The following is a 19,939-nucleotide window of genomic DNA, read 5'->3' as shown; positions in this document are numbered from 1 at the left end:
TTACTGATCTTAAAGTTGTGTGTGTTAAATTTATCCTGTCCCCTCCTTTGTTTATTCCATTTTTTTCTTTTAACTCTCATTTTCTCTCCATTGCCCACTTTTGTTTTCTGTTTTATCTCCCATTTTCTTTTTATTGCCTCTTTTCTGTCCATTATTTTCTTTCCTTCTTGACTTCACACATTTCCTCTTACATTCAATTTGTCCTTTGTGGAGAACTGAGATCGCCATCCCATCTCATTTCCTCATATTGCTCCCAAGTTGCCAACACCCTTCCCTGCATTTTTATTACCTGATTCTCAAAAACGAGTTATTAATTGTTTGCTTAGAAATTCTAGTGCACTTTTTTCTGGCATAGGAAGGCTAGATATCAGATGATGAGAACCCCATCACTCTATCTTCAGAGAGCTTTTATGGGAGGAGATTCAAGTTTCTGATCTGGGTTATTGCACTGATCTTGAATGTTTAGAGACCTGGGTTTCCTTCATGTTTAAATTATCAGCTAAATATGAGTTTATCCTTGTGATCATATCACAAAATCACTACATGACTGACGGTTTAGACTGGCATTTAGAATAACACATGAGGATGTTGCAGATCAGGACTTAGTTGCACTGCCAGAAATGTGTTGTCAGTCTGAAACCAGTATTACTGCATATAGCTTTAGACAGTGAAGCTGGCATGAGTGGATTTCCTCCAGTGGAATCACTTTAGGCACTAGAATGATGCACGGGAAATGATTTGCTGAAAGCGGTGCCACTGCTCGAAGGCTCTTTTCTATGGGCACCAAGGTACCAAATGCAGGAAATGAATTATTCTGTTGTGGTGTTTTTATTTATCTGTTTATTTATTTCTGGAAATTTAGGGTTTCTTTAAAAGCATGGAATTGTGAGAAATGTGGTTCTAGGTATAAAGACAATTGATTCAGCCCATGTCTTGGGTAGCCTCTGGTAACAGAGTTCCTACTTCCTATCTGCTCCCCAGGAAAAGTGTCCTTACCTATGGTACCATTACATATTCTTCCTTGAGTGATTGCACCCATTATTGAGCTGGCTTGGTAACATGGGGATATAATATCCATCATCCTGAGAGCAGAGTGTTGCATGGAACACAACAAATATTTAAAAATCTATTAAATGGCTGCAAAAAAATTAAAATAAGTTACAGTCAAGGTCACTGAACTCACGTGCTGCAATGTGGTTGCAAACCTGTTTGCATATGGTTTGAGCCTTTCTCATACAACCTAGATATGGAAAAAATATTTTACTTTGTCATATCTATCTGCCTGCCAGTCCAAGATAAATAAGAATGCTGGCTTTTTTTTTCAGCTTGTGAGCCCAATGAATGCTTTAAGACATTGGTTTTCAACCTTTGAGTGTTGACACCTCCCCCCTAACACACACAGCAAATAGGTCCAGGATGGTAGGAGAGGGCTCCTGAAACTTTTCTTCTATTGTAATATGGGGCCACAGCATGGAAAAGGTTGAGAGCCACTAGTTTAGAATATGTATGCAATGCAACCACCAGTGAAACAAGTGATCATACAGATCACCAAAAATTGGTCAACAATTAAAGGTGGCCTTAAACAAAAGATCAAGCATGACTGGGTAGGAAGCCTTGGGAGGTAATTAAGAGGTAGAATTAATTATTACTGGTGGTCATTGGTACTGTTTCATTTTGGATATATATTTACAATGATTCCACAGCATCCAGCACTTCAGTGAGGTTATACAAATGTATATCACAAAAGTGTTTAAATGCTTCCGTTTCAGCAGAGCTCCATCCTTTTAGTTTTAAAAACTTTATTCTATCATGTGCTGCAGTTTTAGGGATATATTCTAATCTCTCACCCTCCTAGCTTTTGTTAATGTCAATCTTTTGTGTTTTATTTTCATGAAATATAATCTCATTAACTCTTGTGAGGTAGGCAGTTATGTGCCATTAACTGAAAGGAGATGTTGCCATTCTGTTTACTGGGTACCACACCTTTAAATGTAGAGGATTCTAACTTCTGCAGGGCACCTGGGTTTCAGATCATACACAGAATGTTGCGGAGAGACAGTCTGTGCTCTCTCTCTCTCTCCCTCCCTCATTTAATAATTGTTCTTTCTTTTGTCTGTTTTCCTTAATCTGAAATAAAAGTAACCTAGCGTGTAATACATGTTTTGATGGACTCAATAATGTAATGGATCCTTTTCATCTCTAACTAACATAATCTTCAGAGTAAATGAGATATTTTATACTTCAGAGAGGCCTGAAGTTATCTTTTTCTAGTTGTAGAGACAAACACATCGACAAGAGTAACATAAAGGTACCAGACAATTACATTTGATGTACCACATTGTATCAAACCAAATTTCATTCTGGAAAATATAAAACAAATTTTCAGGAGTCCTGCTTCAAATTGGTTTAATGGGGATTAGCAACTCGGTGGAGAATCCAGATATATGCAAAATAAAGAGGCAGGGTTTCTCTCAGTTCTCTTGAGGCTTCAGAATCCACAGCCTACAGTCATCATGACTTAAAAATATCAGCAATATTAGAGGAGCTTCTCCAGATCTGACTGTGGGTAATGCCACTGGGGAGAGCTATATGTGGTAGATGCTGTTGTCTTTAAAAGGCAGCATAATGAGATTTGGGTCTGCAGCACAACTCCTATGATCTGTGTATCACAGAATAGTGGGACATAGGCTCTTAGCATGTAAATTATGTCTTATTTAATTATTCAAGTTTAAAACATACAGATAATAACGAGTTTTCTAATGGAAAATAATATATAAATAGTAATATTTAAATTAAAATGACCTTAGTACATTCAATTGATCTTTCTAGTGCCTGTTAGGAATACTTTGTCATTGGGATGCTATTGGATTCAAGAAATCCGCCATGATCAACAGCCGTTCTCATTGAGTTTGGGACTTTTATTACATGTGCTTGCACAATCTGTGTTTGCCAGGTCATCCAAATGTGTAACTGATAGCTCAGAATCAAACATTTAAAATGGAGAGTAACTGTCTCATTGATTGGCTCTGAGCCTTGCCTGTTGTCTTATCATGTTGGTTTCCTTTTTGTGTTGCTTGCTAATTAAGCACAATGCACCTCCAGATTTTTGCATGTGAACCTACATGTTATTTGTTAATGGAGCATAAAAAACTGAGCACAAACAATTAAATAGATTCAAACCACCATAGGGTTACTGATATTGTTGTGTCCAAGGTATAAAAGGTAGGATTGATCTCTTTCTTGGGAAACTTTTGAATCTATTATATATTTTTAGTGAAAATAACTTTTTTTTCCAGTCATGTACAGTGTAGAATATTTTTATCCATAAATTTGTTGTAAAAAGAGAAAGATTTTTGTAAATGTCAGTGCCATAGACAGGACTGCTGGACAATATTTCAGAGAAATAGTGAGGCTATCTTGTGCCCTCTTCTGAAGCTGTGATGGGAATCTTGGCAGCAGAACTGATACATTTTCAGTGCACAAAAGTACGGACAGTAGGGGCTGGATGTGGAAGCTTATTTCAGTGCAAGCTCTAGTGAATAGAGGCAAGAGGAAGCAAAATTGGCGTTTATGACATGAGCATAGGGTCTGCTGTTGCGTTACCCTCTCCATCCTCCCTCCCTATTGTATGTCAGCATCCACACAGGTTACTTCATCTACTCAACTGCCAATGTGGAACAATGCCTTACCTGCTCTGCAGTGGCAATGAAATGGGAGGTAGAAAGGGAAGATTCTGCCCAGAACTTAGCCTGGCTACTTTGGTTTGAAATAGGGTTCTGGACTCTTATTTAATCCTTACAAATCCACTATTATCAACCAGACCAATACCCTGGTTTTGTTGGGGGTGTCTTGCCCAGAGGCAGAGCAGTGATTTTTATAATTTTGCAGCCCTTTCACTGGAGTAGCTAAGAGTTTTTGACATCACAAGGCAGTTAAAACCAAAACCTGATCATTGTTGGAACTAGTTAAGTGTTGAGCACTTGTGACTTAATCAGTCTCCCTTGCAATTTACAGTTTGAGCAAGTATGAGTTAATATTATTAATTTTTAAAACAAATGTCCATAGTTTTATTTATTTTTTATTTCATTACCACTCTTCTTCCTACAAACCTTTTTCAAGATACAGTTCAAAGTAATTTCCCCCCAGATAACGGCATAAATAATGTCTTAGACAGGACTTCCATAGCTCACTCCATTGATCAAGTACAGTAGGTAATTTCAAAGCTGGCAAAGCTAAACAAAGTACCATCCTTCTTTCCTGGATTTCAGACACCCTGTGTGAAATAAAATGCAGAACCCATTTGTTTGCATAGTTTGGTCTGCTTACTGCAAATTTGTTCTTTTATCAACATTTACTCTGAGTGTGCACAGGAAGTCTAATATGTGGACATGACCATAGGACCCTTACTTCTTGGCTGAATCCAGAGATAATACTCAGCAAAATTCAGAACTCTAATATTCCTCCTTGCCTACAAGTCGGTATGTCCCACATCAGTGGGAGTTCTGCTTACATAAAAATAAGAGAATATTACAGCTGAGATACAAAATATAGCTCAGAATGCAGACAGTTTTGACTTAACCTTCTGACTAGGCGGTAAAGAGCATGCAACACAACATGTTTGGCACGTTTATACCACCTGGTAGCTTTTATATTACCGGTAGTTCTTGTATTGACTTATAGCTTCAGAGGAGGACATTTAGTTTCCCACTTGCAGAGTACTACTTGCACAGTTACTAGAATTTGTGGCTGGAGGGGTTAACCAGGAAAATGAAACACATAAATAAAGTAGTGGGTGGACGTCTACTCCAGCCAGTTAACCATACTTTAACATGTGCTTCCGGAAACAAATAACACTCCCCACTCCCCACCCCTTGATATAAGCCATTGCTAGGGTTAATAGTGAGAAGAAAGACCATGTTTTGAAAAAGTGCCATTTATTGCTGTATCTGATTCTTCTTACACGTGTAACTCCATTGGCTTCAGTGGATGTACACCAGTGTAAGTGAGAGCAGAATCAACCCTCCTGCATGTAAGTTAAGGCTTCTTGGAGAACTGGATCTAAGAGTTCTGACCACAACCATTTATTCTAGCATTCATTCTGCAATATTTCTTAGACTAAGGCTCATTGGTGTGTGTGTGAGAGCGAGAGAGTGAGAGACAGAGAGAGAGAATCTCCCTACTTACACCTGTAAACACTATGTTCAGTACTATTTTTAGGCCTAGGCCCTAAAGCTGTACACAGATTGATAAGTCAAAGGGACTTCTTAGCTATGGGGGATGGAGAGAAACAGTTCTAAAGCACCACAGTTTCACAGAAGGCCCTAATAGTTGCACCTGCACAACTGCTCACACCCACTGGCACTTGGCAAAACCCACATTGGCATCTGCAAACAGGAAGTAAAAGGTACAATTGTTTGTTTTACATGGAGAAATTTTTTTTGCAGGCTCAATTAGGTCCAGAATCTGCAAACACTTTGTCATGGAAAGTATCCTGTTAGAGTCAATGGGACTATTTGCAAAAGGCCTACACACGTGTAGTTCAAGTTCAGGCATTTTGTCTTTACTTTCCTGGCCCTTCATAGCTTTACTTCTCTGAGTCAGCCAACCTTGTCTCCTTTTGTGCTGTATGTACTGCCTTTTGCTCTGCCAGTTATGCAAGCCTTGCTTGCCTGTTTATCTGTTTCTCTCCAAAATATTTTTGCCCTTTCTTCCAGACTGCTCCCATGCAGGGAACACACTTCCTGCGATGAGCTGCTAAACTATCACCCTCAGTCAAATCTCTTCTTAATTTTCACTTCTTTCATGAAATAAATTAGCCAGCTAAGAAATAAATATTCCTCAGATATAATTAATTTAAAAAATAAAAAGCTTTCCTTACTCCATCATGCCATGACTAGTACTCCCCGAATGACCTGTAATCCTTCTGCTGTGACCCCTAGCCTTCAATCCCATCCCCACCCTACTGTCTTGTTACTCCTTCACTATGTCATATCTAATATTCATTTGTAAACTCCTCAGGGCAGGGATCATGGTTTTTATCTATTTTGGGAGGAGCCCAGTTTACACCGTTGGACATAGGTAATAAGTATATTTGCTAGTAAAGCCATTGGGCCCTTTGTTAAAAGAATATGAGAATTGTTAAAACAGGATGTGTTAAAATGATGCCTGCTGTGTTTAGGTTTTGAAGGTTATATGGAATGTTTCACCTTACCTATAGCTTTTAAGGCCTTTGTTAACTTGTTATCCAAAAAATAACATATAGTTTCCTAGAAGATTGGATGGATACAGGGGTTAATAATGGGATATAAAACCTTTCACCTTTAGGTTGTTCAAAGCTTGCCCTTCAGCACCTATTGAAATTAATGGAAAAACTCCCATTGACTTGACTGAGAAATGGATCTGGTCCATTGTATGTAGTGAGCAAAGCTGGTGACCTGTTGAAATAATTAGTGCAGGTACAAGTGGACAAAGTTCCATGTCATATTAATCATGGGCATAATCATCAACCTGGATGTCAGTGGGTATGCCTACTCTGCAATAAAAAACACGCAGCACTGAATCTGAAGAGTTGGTGTCAATTGATTCAGGTTTGCCGGGCTCGGGCTGAGGGACTAAAAATTGTAGTGTACAAATGTACGGGCTCAGACTGGAGCCTGGGCTCTGAGACACATCCTCCTTGTGGGGTTTCAGAACATGGGCTCCAGCCCAAACCTGAAAGTCTACTCTGCAGTTTTTAGCCCTGCAGATTGAGCCCCGTGAGCCCGAGCCAGTTGACCCAAGCCAGCTATGGACTTGCCAAGACATACCCAGGCAGGTTTGCGAGTGAATGTGAGGAAGCCTGCATTGGCCCCGTCCATACAATGCATCATGTGCAAGATCTCATCTGTGGGTTGAGGACTTCAATTTCCAGTCTTTGCCTATCTGGCATTTAACATAAGGATTTAGATTCATTTACAAAAATAATAGATGACTTCTTATAAGAGCATAAAGTTAATTCTACATGCTTTCTTAGAGATGTTTGCATATTAGAGCCAGAGAGACTATACAACTGTCACTAATATACAAAGAAGTACTAATATACAGTACATTATATGTACCATGCAGCCACTTAATTTAGTATTGTGATCTTGATCTTGTGAACTAAGTAAGATGATAGCTGCTTTGGGATGCAGTGCTGGTGAATCAATAAGTGGCACTCTTCCTTCTGAGTCAGTACTGAAACCAATGTCCATTGGTGTTACATGGTGCTATGTTGCTGGAAGTGCCATCTTTCAAGTGACACATAAAACAAAGCCCTTCAGGCCACTTGGGCCAGATTGTCTTGCCTTCGTCAGCCCTTTTGCGACATCATGCAGATGCACACATATACGCAGTGTGGGAGTATGCAGTGAATGGATGGGGTTACAGTCAGAATAGGAAACAATAGTGCTCTGACTCTTCACAGCTGGTGGACAGCTTCTTAAGGACTATTACCAGCTGACATAGTTTAGCTAAGGCCCTAGTCTGCTCTAATTTATACAGAGAACTGGGCTGGCATAAAAGTGACCCCAAATCCAGGAAGCGCAAATGACTCATTGGCAATTCACAACTACCTCCACACTTCGCTGTGCTCCATTAGGGAGGGTGGGCTCAAGAGAGAGCCTAGGCTTTAGTGGTCATTAATGATCCCAGGGAACTATTTATAAGAATTGGAGCTAACTTCCCCTCTGTCATTTCAATTGGATATGGCATTCGTCACTGTTATGTAGTGTTGCTGTTATCTGTTAAAACAGCTGTTTTGCTTCACCCCAGAAGTGCGCACATAGGAATATATAAAGTGCTTTGGGATGAAAAGTGCTCTATAAATGCAATATATTATTCATATTTTGTATCTTGTTTCTTGTGATATATTTACTGTAGAAAAATGGTTCTCAAATTGTGGCCTGCAATGCACTTTCATGTGATTCTGTCACAATGAAGTAGCATCTATCAGTCTTCGCATTACTTGTAGCCCAGTCCTGGAATTTTTTTGAGTTCTCAGAAGTTTTTTTTAACAAACTAAAATGAAAAGAAAAACATGTTTCTCCATGCACCTGCACAACTGTTTCATGTCTCTTGGTTGTCTTTGAATAAACACAACCATGATTAAATTTGCTGATGACAAGAAAACTGGAGATCCCTCCACACAGGTGGACGGGACCAAACTGCAAAGTGACCTGGAATGATCAGAGAAAAGGAGGACTGCAGGCAACAAAGGCAGATTTGGTCCTAATAAATGCACAGTCCTATACCCAGGGAGAGGAAATAAATAGCAGCAGTGAAGGTGTGGAACAGGGAATGCACTCACATATCTGTGTGAATATCTCTGTCTTAAGAAGTGGTACACAAAGTGAACAAGTGTCAGAAGCACTGATCTAGGTGCATTTGCCTGAATGCTGGAGGCCTCCAGGATCAGCTGGATGCTAAAGCATTTGAATTACAGCACTGATTGAAGAGAGTCAAGGGCATAGTAAAAGGTACTTTCATAATGTGGTTTAATTTTCATAATGTGGTTTCTAATAGCCCTTTTAATATCCCTTGGTTACTCCCATGTCCTAAATTGCTGTAAAAATATTAACCAAATACCTGACTGCTGTGAAAGCACCTAACAGTACTTTCATGTGTGGGGAAGACAATGTGCTTGGTTTGAGATTGCTCTCACTCTTACTGAGGCATTTGTGACTTTACATTCGCCCTGAAAATTGCTTGGTGCTGAAATTACTGTTTTGTGTTTGTGTTTTGCAGAATGATACAGCTATAAAAGCTAAAATTAGTTCGTGTGATCCTCAAGTCACCAGTTACCACCAAACCTAGTTACATTCCCCTTCCCACCTCCCCCTCACATCCTTTTGGGCTGGTTGTCTGCTGTACAGACAGTTTGCAAAGCACGTTGACATCCATTGGCATGAAAGGCTCCATATAAATGTAGGATGTTTTTATGCTGCAGCTACCCTTAAAAACTAAATGCCTTTTTTATTCTACATAGTTTAACTCCCACTCCCAATTCTTTAATAAAACAAGGGCAGATATAATTTCAGCACATCCTCTTTTATCATTCTTGAAATCCACATCTTCCCTGGGTGATTTCTTTTAACAGCAGCCTATCCCTCAGATGACAAAGTTGTAAAGCCTTGGTTACATTAAGATCTTTACCCAGAATGAGATATGGTCACAGAGTCTCCCTGCTCCCAGACGCTGCTGGTTTTCTTTCTAAGACAAACGGACCCAGAGGAGAGTAGGATGTTGCAGGCAGTGTTGTTCAGGGTGTGTGTTTACAGGCAGGACTGACTTAGTCAGCAAATCCTGCTCTGATGAGCTTCAGCCAATGAAGAGCCTATCCCAGCTTGCTTGGGGGCTTCAGAGTCCGAGCAGCATGCATGCAGAAATGTGAGGTGGCTCTCTTCCTGGTGCTGCTGCTGCTGCTGATGGCAAAATGGGGTCCGGCGACAGCGATTACTTGGGTTTCCCAGCTCTGCAGACCCAGGAGGGGTCCTATAGCGCACCTCCCACGCGGTCTGCCTTGAAAGCAGAAGGACTCCTCATGGATTGAGGAGACTTGGTTTATTTTAATTTTTTTTATTTATTTTTTGGAAGATGAAATGCTTTTCTCGTTACCTGCCTTACATCTTCAGACCTCCGAACACCATCCTCTCCTGCAGCTGCCACACAGAAGGTACAGCCCAGTGGACGGCTGGTGGGAGGAGGGGGGGGGGGGAAATGTGGGTAGGGGAAAGAAAGTGGGCTGGGAACATGACTGCCCCAAAAGCTCTGCTGACATTGCCTTTTGCAGCTAATACATGACAGTGATTGCTGGCGAAAGCCTGTGTGTGCCAGACTTAGAGATCAGTCCAGCCTTGTGGAAAGCAAGGGAAAACTGTTATTAGCTAGCCATTTATCGAGATGAAGACTGAGAAGCAGTAAAATGCTTGGGAGGTGTTTTGAACACTTAAGTTATTTCTGTAAATACACATGATTTTGCTGTTCAGTTTACACTAATCATGAAAACTAGTAATCAGAACCGATTTTAAGAAAGACTCTCTCACTAGATATTGCCATGACATTTTACAGGTTTATACAGTTTCTCATTGTCCGTTTTACTCAGCTGTGCATTCTCAAGAAGGCAATTAAGAAAAGAGATTTTAGCATGTACTTGTTTGTGTATTTTCACTGTTTCATTCCTTCACTGGAGCCTGTTTTCAGCTCTCAGCAGAAAAGCTCTGCAGCACTTGCTATTAAATCTAATGTTTGAACTTAATGCCCTGGATTTTAGTGGGACTGCTGCAAACTTCCCCCTCCCATAGGAGAGTCTTCTCTCCTGCTGATTTATAATCTTGTATATGTGTGTATACCATGTGTGAACTACCAGGCAATTTTGTGAATTACCTACAATAATTCCTAACAGCTGTGCAGGATTCAGAATTAACACTGATATTAATTCGCTATTTGGAATTGAAACATTTTTTCACACATCCTATAAAAGTTAAAGATTTGGAGGAAAAAAATCTAAAGATGTTTGTCAGTGAATGTCTAATCAGCTAGACTATTGCCCTGTAACTAGTGGAAAGTTGGTGAGTGAGAGACGAGACTAAGAGCCAAATCATGCTCTTAGTTACACTAGTGTAAGGGCTCCATAATGCAAACACTACCATGGCATTACTCAAGGTAGAAGCGTCACACTGAGTATCACGTGTTTGCAGAGTCAGGCCTTAACAATAGAAAAAGACTGTTGATTTCAATGGCGCTATTCTGCATTTAAATGGTTACACAAGGGTAACAGCGAATAGTTTGGCCCAATAGAAGTTTCAGATAAGTGCTTAAATAACACTGTTATTGGTGCTATAGAAAATCTTGAGTTCGACAAATAACAACAGGAGCCTCTATACTAAATTGACTTACCCAGTTTGTTTTAGAAAATCAAATCACCTATTTTCATTCTATAAATTCTGATTCTTTCCATATGGGGAGCCAAGATTATAGCACATAGAAGTAGTGTATGTATGTACTTACTTTTTAATTAGGATCAAAACTTATCTAGAGCTACTTTGCGTAAATAATAATTTTCAAGTGAAATGATTTACGGTGGAAGGTTTCAGTGATGATTTATTTGTGCTTAGTTTATGTTTTTTTGCGTTGTTGTTTTCACATTGAGTGATTTCAGTTTTCCTTTATATTTGACAATTGAATGCTGAGCTACAACAGTTAAACAGCTTGTAAATGTTTTTGCTCTCTTGTATAATCTGAGGTGCATCTAGGACATCTGTGTATGGAATCCCCTTGATATCAAGGTCAGTACATAATCATACAGTTATATATGGTCATGAGTCTACCTGCTACCACACTATGTAAAAGTAATAACAATTTGTAAGGAATGTGAGTTTTGTTTAATATGGACCTTGATCCTGAGCAAGTAGTCCTATTGAAGCCGATGGGATTACTTCCATAAGGATTATTACGTGTGCAAAATTTGCAGGGTTGAGTAATGTTTATACAGTTTTTACCTACCCTAACAGATATGGGATGACTAACTTTTGTACATTATGAAAACTGATGACATAAAGGATTATTAAAAACACATCAGTAGAAGCAAGGACAGACTTCTAAAACCAAACTCTACAAACTTGTCCACATCACTCAAGTGGAATGTATTTTCATGTACACTATTCAAGTTTTCCAAACATGAAACTGGACGTATCTCTTCACTGAAGGTAACTCAAATGATTGGCACCTGGATTAACCTAGCCCTGGTGTGAGGAGCCGCACCACAAAGCCATACTTGCGTTACTGTGTCCTTACTGCTGATGCACTTACCTGTTTGTGTCACTAGGACTTCTGGGGCCACGTCCCAAAGCTCTTTGTGCTGCAGTAGGCTGAGCCATTCTGATTCTTTCCAGGGAATTTTGGGAGAACTTGTTTGTTCTTATGGGCACTTGAGGTGGTGGTGTGGAATTGTGCAAATGCACTGGAGGACTGTCAGCATAAGAATATAAGAATGGCCATATTGGGTCGGACCAAAGGTCCAGCTAACCCAGTATCCTGTCTTCTGACAGTGGCCAATGCCAGGTGCCCCAGAGGGAATGAACAGAACAGGTAATCATCAAGTGATGCATTCCCTGTTGCCCATTCCCAGGTTCTGGCAAACAGATGCTGGGGATACCATCCTAGCCAATAGCCATTGATGGACCTATTCTCCATGAATTTGTCTAGTTCTTTTTTGAACCCTGTTATAGTCTTGGCCTTCACAACATCCTCTGGCAAGGAGTTCCACAGGTTGACAGCATTTGAATGATTTAGCCTGCACCCTCACTGTACAGTGGGTGCGATACCAGCCCAAGTGAAAATGACACCTGAGCTCTAGCCTTTGCCCCAGCTGGGCCAGCTAGCACCACCAAACTCATGTAAGAGGGTTTTGTGTGGATGGAGGAGGGTTATGAGTGGCACCCAAATAAACATCCAAGTTAATTCTTCAGTGAAGACATTGCTTGAGGGAAGACATTGCTGACATTGCAGATTATTCATATGTGTGCCATGCTATTGGAAAATGTCTGCTTGAGTCTCCTGTTATTATTCTTTCACCTAAGAAAACCATTGAGGGCAAATGACATCAAACTGGATCTGAGAATTCAGGAGCTTTGGTCAATCTTGTTTTGGAAGGATTCCCCTTGAGCACCAAAGTGAAGTTACAGCAGGGAAGTTTAATACTTATCTACATTGGATCTTACTTAATTACTGTAGGCTAAGGGGAAATCAGAGTGTGAAAACCACAGGTAAAAGTAAAAAAAAGAGAAATGTTTTAACTTGATATATTAAGCAATGTGGGCAAGAACTCATGGGAAATGTATGGAATGAAAGCAGAGCCACTGGAAGATTTCTTAATAAGACAAAACAACCTTCTTGGTGCCCATTCATCTATACCTATTCAGCTAATTTAAGCCATTGTGCAAGGACTCAAGTTACCAAGCTCTTCCTTTAGTAGCATGAAAATCCAAACAAAGAAATAAGTGATGTATGCTCATGGCTTTGATGGAGACAATGCGCCTCACTCTTCCCTCTCTGTGGACCTAATTAAAGGAACATCACAGTGACACCTCCCCCCTTCCCCACCCTTCCCCCGTATTCCATTCTGTAGCATGATTCATCCAGTGAAAGTAGGACTAGAGATGAAAATACCAGCCTGCCAGCCCACAGAATGGAAGGGCCAGAATTGAAGGGGACATGCACATTAATACAGACATGAGGAGTATAATAATCCACTGCTACTTATTTCACTGGACTATAGTGTAGGGAGAAGGCCATGGAGAATTTTTCTTTGCTTCAGACATCAGCAGGAATATTTTCCCCCTATTATTTTGTCTGTTTAAAGGAACTCAGAACAGCTTCTATGAAAGATGTGCCCTCCAAAGATTTCTTCCAGTGGCATTCTCTAAAGGTAACATTTAGTCCCTGGCTTTCTGAAGACCAATCTGCTGCTGCATTGTTCTACCACTGTGAGATTTTCAGTAGACAACCAGATCTAGCTCTTTCATGGTAGGCCGTGTGAGGTTACCGGGAATAACTAAATTCACCAAAGGGTGACCATGCTGGTGAATTCTCTTTTATTATACAATCAAAATAAAAATAATAAGCACACATACAGAACTGTTTCTTAAACTGTTTACTAAGATGTGTTTCATTAACTACATTTTTGCAGAAGAGGAAACTGAGTAATAAAAAGTCTAAATGACGTACCTTAGGCCACAAAATAAGTCAATAGCAGAGCTGGAACTTGAACACAGAGGTGAGATCCTCACCCCCATTCTGGCTCCTTTACAGCAGGTAAAATAGTTGAGATGGCATAAGGGGGCTCTGAAAACTCTGGGTCTAGCTGGGGGGAAGATTCCTGTGGTGCAGGCACTGTGGGAGACAGCCATAATGCTGCTTATCAAGGACTCTCTTGCAAGCCCTGGCACGGTGGGCATGTCAGGGGTGGGTCTGTGGGTGGAAGAGTGTATCAGTCCTGGATATGCTGCAGAATTTCCAGGCAGCACTGGCAGCCCCGGGAGGCTGCTGTAATTTAGATAGCTTAATTTAGACTGCCCTGGGGTCTAAGGGCCTCTCCAGTCCCCAGAGCAACTCAGGAGCAGGAGGGCACAAAAGTTACTTAAACCCCCTCAACGCTTCCCCTCTAAGCTGCAAGTTTTGTGCTGAGTCATTTAGGAAATATCACTGACAATGGGTTGGTCAAATTGTGGGCATTTAGATACCAACCCTGCTCACAGCTCAACCCAGAACCAAGGGTAGCCTGGTCTTTGCAGGCACACTTGCAACATTCCCATATAAAAAGATAATGGGCTCCAAACTAGACACTTTCTATGTTGTTCTGGAAAGTGGTATCAGCTCTATAGTAATCTGTACTTAACATCTCTCTGTGTTCAGCAGTACAGACCAGTAGATAGGAGTAGAAGCGGGGGACTTGGGTTCTATTCCTGAGTCTGCTGATGGCTCACTGTGTGACCTCGGCTAAATCACTTTAACAGCTCTGAACAAGCGCACCCTAGTTTGAGAACCACTGGCCTAGTGGACAGAGCACTGCACTGGGACTCAGAAGAGGCAGGTTCTATTCTTGGTTCCATCACTGGCCTGCTGGGTGACCATAGGCAAGACATTTCCTCGCTCTATGCCTCAGTTTCCCCATCTGTAAAATGGGAATAAGGAAACTGACTTCCTTTGGAAAGGGCTTTGAGATCTACAAGGTATTATTATTTTATTTATTTTATATATATATAAATTATATATATATAAAATATTATATAATTTTGTTTTTGCAAAGGGTTTACTGCATGTTGAGAGAACTAAACTACCAGAGAACTTTCCATTAAAATGTGCCATTCCTAGTGCATGACAGGCCTTCATCCTCCCCTGCTGACTGGAGCTCAACATATTTCTGCTATAGCCCAGCATCAGATAGCTATTCTTTATTCCACTTCCTTCAATGATTCTGTGTTCCTTGTGCACCCAAATGTCAAGTGGACATGATGATGAGATTTAGATGAGCAAAGAATGCAGAAAAGGGCAGAGAAAGGAACTTTTATACTGGGGAAAACCTGAAACTCAAGAATGGTGGTAACGAAAGACGAGTTAGCCGGTCGTTTCCTGTATTGCCTTTGAATTGTTTTCAGATAGTTTGTTTGAGTAAGAGTTTATTTCCTCATGGCCCAGTTTCTCCTTCTGCTTCATCGTGCTCTAAAGTCATAATCCTGCATTTGGGACATCTCCATCATTGGCCATGGACATTAATGGAATGTCATCAGTTCAGCATTTCGGTGGAGATGTGAGATTATTGTATATGAATATTCACTGACTGATCAAATAGGAGGAGAAGATGGGTCCGAAGAAAAAGAACAAATAAAATATTGGAGACTGTAAATGTTGGGGGGGCAGGGGGGGAAATGACATGCCAATGAGCAATGGATGGAAGTGTGTTTGAAAGTTCCTCTTTAAGGTGTTTCTTTTATAAGATTCTTTGAGGTTCTGAGTGCCCCTTTGACAGCACACTCAGTATCAGGCCAATAATTGGTATATTCAGTATAGTGACTCCTTTTAAAATTAGTACTGTGTATAGTGTTTTGATCAGCAGATTCGGAGTCAAGACTCTTGGTTTCTATTCCTTATCTGACAGCAAAGTGCTATGCATATTTACCCATCCACAAAAATCAGTTATAATTATAAATCCAAACCAACCTGCATGATATGAGAACTGTAATTAGAAAAGTGTGCGATAAATAACAATAAATGTTAAATTGAGTGAGGTTTGTAAAACACTTTGAGAACCTCCAGAGGTCTTCCAGAACTGCAAGATATTGTTGTTATTTCAGTGAGCAAATTTCCATCTCTAAAGCAATTTTACATCAAACACATTTGCTTTAATTTTTGTCACAAGAGTAAAGATTTGTATAGACACTAAAATTTGTTTATTAATTTCTGGCAAGAGGAAGTGAATTCACCATTTAAACATGATATGAAGACTAAAAACACCTTTAAAACGTATATGTGGCACTGCCATTAAATGTAAGAAGAGATGTTCATTGATGTCCAGAAGTATCAGTCCTCCTTCACATTCATGCATGCTGTCCAAAACTTTGCACTTTTCAGCTTTTAAGAAGGCAGTTAACTGCTTAATCCTTAAGACCCTAGCTCAGTAAAGCACTTATGCGTGTGCTTAACTGTATATGCGTAAGTCTATCCCTATTCAGCAAGGCACATATTTAAATCCCATTTATTTTAATGTTAAGCATATATTTAAGTGCTTTGCTAAAATATCACTGTTAAATATTCTTATCCCTATTTTGAACCTCGGTTAGACCTGCATAAAAAAACTGTTTGCAAATATTAATTCCAACGCAAAACAGCTGGTAGAGTCAAATACATTCATGTCCTGTTTTAGTAATTGAATTGTCCTAGAGTATTCACTATTAGTTATTTGCCGTTCATTCTTTGTTGCGGGAGGGTTAGATGATACTGAGGGGGCGCGTTATAATAACTGTATTTTAAAATAGCATTAAGCTTGTCCAGAATTGTGGATAGGCAGCTGCTCCTTTATTATTATTTTTTGCATGTTTGCACAAATTGAATTAAATACAATTTTACTATAAATGAAACATCTTTTGGTGTTCTAAAACAACTGAGTATGATTTTAACATTAGTAATAATAGTGCTTGGCACTTCTTTAGCACTTTCTACACAAAAGCACCAAAGGGCATTACAAACCTAATCAATTAAGCTCAGTCACAAACCTTTGAATTAGAAAAGTATTATATCCTTTTCTCCAGATGGGGAAACAAACACAGGGCCTGTCTAGATGGACAGTGAGTGAGTGGCAAGCCGGGTGTAAAGCTGCAGTGCACTAGTGTGCTGCACACTAACTAAGGGAGTACATCAAAGTATGCTAGGGAATTGGACTTTCCTACCACACAGTCAACACGGATGGTTAGTGTGTAGCACGCCAGTACACTATAGCTTATGCCGAGCACTAAGTGTTCATCTAGATGAGGCAACAGAGAGTCAAAGTGGCTTCTTCAAGGTCACATTATAGGTATAGGCAGAGCCAGGAACAGAACCCAGATTTCCAAACTCCCAGTTATAGTCTACAACCACTAGATGTGCTTCTCCTCCATAACTTAGCTGAACAAAAAAAAGTTTTGCTCAATTTTTTTCTGTGCCGATCTTTCTGATCCCAATTTTAAAATGTAGGTACCTCAACAGGATGTTCAAAGCCAATAGCTGGAAAGTGGAATAGGCACATCGTAGTTATGTTATATGCCTGAGATAATTTCAGCAACCAAATGTGGATTTTGATATGCTCGTAAATATGTGATATACACATATTTGAAAAATGGGCCCATGGCCTGAATACTATACTTAAGTAATGCCGGGGTATCCTCCAAAAAGTTTGAAAATTTGGTTTGAGTTCAGTTGGAATTTTGGTTGAATGTCTGTTTGTTTTGTTTTACCCCAACAAGTTTGGCCATTCTTATATATAATGCTGGGATCTTTGGGCTGCCTGTTGGGGGTGGATGTGAATATGCAATCTACATAAGTACATCCAGTTTCACTTTACTCACAGACATTTCCAGCTTTCTGAGATGTATTTGTTCAGTCTAGCCTGGAATATATGTGAACTGAGATGCTAAAAATGAAAGATCATATACAGTATCTGAATTTGCTGCCCGGGCTTAAATATAATATTCTATTCTCCGCTGTACTGGAGCATCACATAACATTATTTACATATGATACAGAAAAAACAATAAATTCTAGTAGCCTCTTTGATTGTTAAAAGAACACACTTAGGACTGATCATTTTAAAAGTTTAATTTAAAAAATCATTGCTACACTCAAGCAAAGTTTAAAATGATACATGTTTTTTCATTAAGCTGTCATCTATTTTTCTGTATTTTCTTTCTTATCACTGCTGATTAGTATTAGAACTGATTGAATTTTTAGTTACAAGTAAGTTATCTGATGAATGTACTCCTTTTTACTTTTTGTAAACTGGTTTTGAACAGTCTTGATATCTGTAGATGTTTGTTACTTGCTTGATAGTTTGGACAAATAATTCTTAGCTATATTAAGGCTGCGAGTTTGTCACGGAAGTCACAGAAGTCATGGAGTAAAGTTCAGAGTGGGCTATAACCACCAAGAGGGCAATCCCAGACTGAATCTTGAAATTAACTGGGAGTTGTGTCAGCTTTGGGGGTGATGTCTTTGTGTTTCTGTGTACATGTGAAAAGGCTCTTAGCATCTGCTTGATTCATGGTTGCTTGGACTTACAGAGGCCATAGAAACAGCATGGCATTTAGCAATGGCAGATATTACAGATGAGCCTGACCCAAAAATCCTGAGCTCTAGGAATGGCTGGACTCAGATCTGAACTTTGCAGGCAATCCCTCTCTCTAATGGGTCAAATGAAAATCATGGATCCAAATACCTCTGAATGCTTGGAACATTTAGAGGCTACGCTGAACTCTGCACCTCAGGCCATCTCTAGTGGATATATTGTAGTTCAGGTAAAACACACAAAGCCAACTGAGACAGCATAACTCCCACTAGAATAGGATGTATCTATAATTTCCAGGGGCCTTTCCCACCAGACTCCTGGCCAGGAATTCATAAAAACAAATAAAAGATTGCCCACCTTGGAGAATCTGTCCAGATTGCACATGGAGCTCGGTTCATGCTAGAACATGACCTTGGGATTTTAGTCAGTGCTGTGAATATGCTCATGCAGAATGGACATGATCCATAAAGTTCATTGCTTTTGTGCCTCACTAACAAATCTGAATGTCTCTTGCTTTAAAGAACACCCCAGTAACCTGGCTTGATCTTGCAAACTCTTACTCGTCTGAATGTATGGTCTTAACTCACACAGAGCGTTTAAACAGAGTGACTACATAGGGTAGTCTCATAGTAAGCTACCTAAGTAGCACATAAGTAAGAATTTGCAGGAACAGGCCTATAGTCTGTAGCCATTTGAACAAAATTATGAAGATGGGGGAGAAACAACCCAGTGTATTGTGGGTAAATTGCTGAATGCCCAGCAAAGCTGGCTGACAACTCATCTGGCAGCAACAAACGTGTCCACTCACAGAAAGGCTTCCACATCTGGTGTACCCAAAGTGAAGACAATTGTCTAGAAATATAATAAGCATATAATAGGCTTTTCTCTCTGCGACACAAACAGCAAGAAAATGTGGCTAGTGATAATACAGCCTATGGAATCCTGCCATACTTAATGTTAGCTGCTCTCACATGCAGATGTTAAGGGAGAAACAATGTTTCAAACGTGACTCATGTATGAGAGAACAATAAGTGCCCTGGGGGTGCAAAGGAAAGTCCTGAATCACAGCTGCAGAAAGGAAAACAAAGAATTTACTATACAATTACCATAGTGTATTATCTGAGGCTAAATCTCATCAGATAACATCTCTGGCTTCTATATTATGCCATTATCATGGCTGCATCTGCTAGCCTCAGTGCTGTATGTTTGTCAACACTTTTATCGGAAATCCCTGCTTTTCTGGGAGCTGGAGGTTGTAAATATTGTAACTGGAGAGAAACGTGATATGCAAAGGTCTGGATTCATCCAAGTTGCTCAGATACCATGCTGATGGGCACAACGTTAGAACACAAACAGAACAGAAGAAAATGTGGATATATATTTTTCTATTATGTAACAGTGAAAAGAAAGGCAGCATTGGGCTAGTTCTTTTTCCATAGTAGGACCTGGGATCTAGCCAGGATCTCTGTCCCACTGAGCAATATAGCAATGGAACCTCTCTCCCCCCCACCTTGAGAACCCCTGGTCTAGTGGTTGCAGAATGTGAATGTCATCAGAATTCATAGATTCTGATCCCAACTCTGGCACTAACTTGCAGTATGACTTTGG

The sequence above is a fragment of the Mauremys reevesii genome, linkage group 8 (genome assembly GCF_016161935.1).
Source record: "Mauremys reevesii isolate NIE-2019 linkage group 8, ASM1616193v1, whole genome shotgun sequence".
NCBI lineage: Eukaryota > Metazoa > Chordata > Testudines > Geoemydidae > Mauremys > Mauremys reevesii.
This window is presented reverse-complemented; position numbering follows the sequence as displayed.